The sequence below is a fragment of the Chelmon rostratus genome, chromosome 13 (genome assembly GCF_017976325.1).
Source record: "Chelmon rostratus isolate fCheRos1 chromosome 13, fCheRos1.pri, whole genome shotgun sequence".
Classification (NCBI taxonomy): domain Eukaryota; kingdom Metazoa; phylum Chordata; class Actinopteri; order Chaetodontiformes; family Chaetodontidae; genus Chelmon; species Chelmon rostratus.
The window spans coordinates 4,438,477-4,444,476 of NC_055670.1; positions in this window are offsets into that span (position 1 = coordinate 4,438,477).

Consider the following 6,000-nt stretch of genomic DNA (forward strand, 5'->3'; position numbering starts at 1 on the left):
ACACTGTGAATGTTCACATCCTCCTGCTAAGATATATTATTGCATAATGTAAGTATGTACATATCAGTAATGCACTATACTCCACATGATTGTTTTCTGATGAAAACTGAAAGCTTTACATTAAATAAGTTCAATTTAATTTGCAGTCTAAGAGTGCACTTTGCCTTCCCGAAGCTGAAGTAACACAGGGGTAATAGCAGGCTCATAGGATTGTCATAGTGATATATTACATACACAGGACTCATGGTTTATACAGTTTTACCCTCAGGTTTGTTCCTGGTTGCAAAGGCATTAATATAGCAGCTGACAGCTTTCGAGGTAAAATCCGGCAACAAATAGCTGCAGGCCCTCACGTGAGAGACTTTCACCCTCTTGTACATTGCCCTGCAGAATGAGGCTGGCAGTGTGCTGCTCACAGTAATCAGCATGAAGCACATGACCTGCTTTTATCCTTAAAACACACAATGTACCCCAGTGTGCTAACTAAGGAAATGTAGACTTGAAATAAACTAATGAACTGATCAAAACTAAAAGTAAAAGTTGGACCGACAGTGTGGCAGTGGGCTAACAAGGGGCAGCAGTCACCAGACACTAGCCTCATGCTGCCTTCAAATGGAGTCGTGTTTACCGTGATCATGAGGAGAGTGCATGTGAACGCCCTCCTCTTGTGGTGTTCACGACCTCGGAAGTGGAAATTTTCTGAAAGCTCTGAGTTCACGAGTTGTCACGTGTTTGCTGACTTTTTCAGAAACAGCAGAACAAGTGATACAAACACTACGGGGACACGCTCATCAAAGCATTGCTCTCTGGCAGCACCAGTACGCATCAAATAGATACCTTCATCTTTAATGTGCACCATATCATAAATGTGCTATTAGAAATACAGAACTAGCAGTACCCACAGCACAGGACATTGTGGTTTGGTTCGGTTGTGTGGGCTGGATGCCCGTCCTCCACAGACATCACGCTGGGCACCACTGAATGATACACATGAGCATAAATGAAAAGTCTTATGGAGGCGTGGCGAGAGCTCAGCTCAGGAGTAGAGGAGAAGCTCTCAGCTTTAGGGTGCATGTCAGAAACACTGCAAAAGAAAGGTGTGGGAGAGACATAAGAGGGTAAAAACTCAGACTGCTGGCTAAATATTGACACCTAGGATGTCGTACTCTGTTGTTTTTATGACCTCTGCTGGCAATTATTAATCACCCACTAATATAATTTTGTACACACTCACACACACACAGGAGCGCACAGGCGAGCGGGACTGGCACTTCCATGGTAACTATCATTGTACCCAAGTTAACAGACTTATTGTACATACGGGGTTTCTTATGTAGCTGTTGCTCTGTGAAGTAAACCCATCCACCTCAAAGTGAGGACTGAGATATTAATACTGAACTCACCCCAGGTCAGTGTAAATCCAATGAGGCTTCTTTAATAAACAACCACAGAACACATTAGCCGTCATAGCTCTGACCTCCTAATATGACTGTTAATGGAGCCATGTTCTCGAGTTGTTTCAACAGATGTGTTGAACATGTTTATGTATTGTTTTGAAACTGTCACTGTCAAAGTTGATAGTCACATTACATTACCTATATGATTGAAGTCAAAGTTATAATAATGACACAGATATCTTTTCCCAATATCAATATGGGTCCATATGGAATATGTACGCAAAAATATATGAAACGGCGCTCATGACCGCTCTTCCATGTATGCATTAGATCATAAAAAAGCATCTGTGTGACCACAGGACTGCACTTTGCTCAACAGAGACACAAAATGTGACAGATGTTTTCTGGCCATTATTCAACACGGCAGCTCAACAGAAGGCATTGTGGTCGACCACAAGCTCATTGGTTCTGCTGATATTGAGCTTCAGGTGATTGTTGTTGCACCGTGTGATGAAGCTCTCTGTCAGTCCTCTGTGCTCCTCTGTAAATAGTCTCTATGCTGTGAAGAGTTGAGCTGCTAACAACACTTTGGAATATATCTGGAATATCAACATACCTGCAGCTTTCAGTAAACTTGGTGTAAAAGAGGTGTGTGTGTGTGTGTGTGTGTGTTTGTGTGTGCTGGAAAATGCATTGTCACGAAACTCAATACAAGGTGATCTCATTAAAAATAGACTTTTTAAAGACACGTGGCTCTCACAGGACAGTGACACTGCGAACATATGTTGATCTTAGTGACTATGATGCATTGCTGTAGATTAACCCCTTGACCCCTGAATTTATTTAGAATTATGTCAAAAAAATAATTCTTTGTGTCTTGCTTTCAAATAATCCTAAATTAAGAGGAGTTTGTTAATTTTTCTGTAGCACATACAATAGATATAAATTTAGGTATGATGCAAATTAGCAACAACAGACATTAATGCTTAAAAGCAATAAAAATACTTCTTTTTCAAAATTCACAAATGTGCATCATAAAAGCCATTCAAAATGTATTTATTTCATCAAACCAGCCACAAAATTGTCTTACAACCATTACATTGTAACAACAACACGGATGTAGTTTTCACGGCTGCAATGTGGATTAAAGCGGGATGATGCGAGTTCGCGACAATCGGCGTTAAGGGGTAAAACTAGCCAGCAGTATATAAAGTAGCAAAAGCTAGCTCTACCTCATCCACAGCAGTAAAATGCAACATACACAATAATGCAGTAGTAATATGAATCGAAAAAATCGATTGTGGTGTCTGGGGTTGCGTTATGCATCCACTAGATCCGGAGCCGCGTGCGGCTCTTTCATCCCTCTGATGCGGCTCCTGAAAATAATTAATGAGCATTTATTTAAAATGTATTTTATTTTGTTCGTTTTGAAACAAACATCGCGCGCGCTTACAGATGACAGCTGATCCTGCGTAAAGATGCAGGGTCTGATGTGCAGACCCTGTGCGCTGAGGTTCAGGAGCAGAAATCACATTAACCACGTTTGATTAATATTTTAACTGCATATTATTTGGCATATATTCATATTTTTCATTGTTCAGTGAAATAGTCATTTTATTATTCAGGTTGACAGCTGACAGCACGCGCCAGTAAAAGGATGATGGCACGCAGAGAGTGGAATGCCCTATCAGAGAGTGGAATGCCCCCATAATTAACCAATATTGGTTAACCAATATGCACTAAAGCTTTGATGTGACTTTTAGACAGTTTACAGTTCACGTTTAAAATGTCCAGTTTACATGTTCGCATTTTGAAAGCAATTGAATGTCTTATACTTCTAAAGATTTACAGTGAGATTTACTCTGAAGAAAAACTGTGAGACACTTCAGTTTTCTAAGGTACCCTACTACCTCTGATGTTGTTTCCATTAGTTTGATCACTTAGCCTGTAAGCAGCAGCACTTTGTTTACATTGACTGAATCTCTTTATTTTTTATACATTTTGATGAATTACTTCACAGCTGTTTGTGGACAAAATGGCCAAATTAAAGGCACATTTGTATTTAACAGCAACAGCTTTTGGGTGAATTCTTAATGTCATATTTTTAATAATGCATCAGTAATTCTGCCGTACATCATGTCTGTAAAATACTCGTCTATCAACATTCTAGGAGGGGGATTGGTCCTTGCCATTTTCACTAGTCTTATTACCATCATTAACTGCCAATACTTCATTAATTTGCTGCCAAATGTCAATATAAAACTATTATTAAAATGTTGCACAACTAGACAATCAGGAAACAGCTCAAAAAACGGTTTAAATAACACTAACCCGAATCGAATCGAATCGATTCTGAATCTCAAGAATCGGAATCGAATCCATTCTTGAAATCTGAATCGATACTCAGCCCTAATAGTAAAACACTGACAGGAAGTCCAATAATACTTTTACTTCCTGTAAAGTCACTGACACCAGCTGTATCTAACAGTGTTTTTGAGTTCTTCCCTTTCCTCTGTTGCTGATAGCTGCTGAACACTTAATAGCTGGTGGCAATATGTTATGTGATATAGTAGTTATAATACAATTACTAAAATTTTAATAGTAAAATTACTCCATGACTGCAAAAAGCAATAAATTACTGTAACAATTACCGTTCATGATAACATGAGATGAAATGATGCAAATTCCCAAACCCTGCAGCTCTGGGATATTGCATCCTCTGTTTTTGTACATTCCAGCTGTTTCATAATTAACAGCTTTGTGTGTATAAGTAGATGCATATCTGTGCATTTTCTCCCCAGCTGACCCACCCACTCTCCACATCTCTCCCAGCTCTCATCAGTGCTAATGGTGGAGTCAAGAGAACCATACAGAACACACCATATGCTTCTCCTGGTAATCGGCTCATTAGGTGCCAGCCTACTTACTCTCTGCCTGAATGGAAATGTGAAATATCAGCCAGATGCATTCTGTACACGTACACGTGTGCAAATAAGCAAACACGCACACATGTGCATACATACTGTGATCACAGCCAATGCTGTATACGCACAAACTCAAATAACCGAGTTCTTCATAAATGAAAGCTTTATCACAGCTATACAAACAAATGAACAAATATATTAAATAATATAATATAAAACAAATAATTTTGCAGGAATCAAATTTTCTTTTCAGTTTTTTTTGTTGTTTATTGATTTATTGGTTATAGATTTATTATTGATTATTTCTCTCCTGTCCTTTTTGATCTGAAGTCTCCTTCTTCTGTGGTTTGTGGATTGTGTTGTCTCTGGGAGCTTATCATCATCATCATCATCATCTTCATCCTCCTCCATGGATTTCAGGGTGGATGTAGCAGTGGTGGCTGACGGCTTCTCCTCAGTGCCTTGAGCTTCTTTCATGGGTTTGAAAGCGGGTGCATTAGGGAGGGATCCCTTTGTGCTTCATTCTCAGGCTTCTCCTCACGCCTGGCCTTTTTCCGGGGAGGTCGCCCGTCTTCTCTCTCAGCCTGGAGCTCGGTGGAAAGCTCAAGGTTGAGTGAGATCTGAGCGCTGAGCTGTGTTTTCAGCTCCCCCACTTCTTTCCCGAACGATCTCTCCCTCTGAAAGACGTGTTGCTGCCACAGATTCGTCCCCTCCGCCATCTTTTGGCGAAGAGCGTCCTGTTCAGCCCTCAAGGCGTTGATCACACGCCAGCCCTCTGACACTGTGTCTGCGTGAGACTTGATTTCCTTGTCGAGGGAACACTGAAGGGTGTCAGCCTGCTGTCTCGTGGTGATGAGATCAGCTTCAATCTTTTGGCTGACCACATAGATCTTCTTCAGTTCTTCCTGGAGATGCTTGTTCTTCTCCTTCTCCTCCTTTAGCTCAGCAGTGAACTTCTGCTGGCTGGCTGCATATGTCTGTTGGAGCTCTTGGTAATCTTTCTGAAGGAGCTCCTTCTGCTGGAGTTCCTTCTCCAGCTGACAGCGAAGGCTCTCAGCCTGCTGTCTGACAATGGTTGTTCTCTTCAGTTCTTCTATGAGATGCTTGTTCTTCTCCTTCTCCTCTTTTAGCTCAGCAGTGAACTTCTGCTGGCTGACTGCATATGTTTGTTGGAGCTCTTGCAAATCTTTCTGAAGGAGCTCCTTCTGCTGGCGTTCCTTCTCCAGCTGACAGCGAAGGCTCTCACCCTGCTGTCTGACAACGCTGATTCTGTCCAGTTCTTCTTGGAGAGCCTTGTTCTTCTGCTTCTCCGCCTGGAGCTCCGCTGTGATGTTGTCCTCACTGATTTTCTCCGTTACTTGCACCTCCTTATGATCTACTTGACAGTGTCTCTCCTCCTTCCTTCTCTTGGCACTATTTCCTGCCTGAGTGTTGGTCTTTGCAGTGTTGAGAGGTTCTGGTTTGCAGAATGTTTCTTGCGTCTCCAGCTCTCTCTTCGTGTCCTTTCCCTCCTTCGTTATGCTGTTACAGATGAGCGTATTTGCGGGCTTGCAAACATCTTTACCACAATCCTTCCAAGACCTGCGTGGTCTTGGAAGGATTGCTCTCTCCATGTCTCTTTTAATCTTCATTTTCTTTGGCTGGTGTCTAAAAGAAATTATGTTGTCTCACAGATTTGT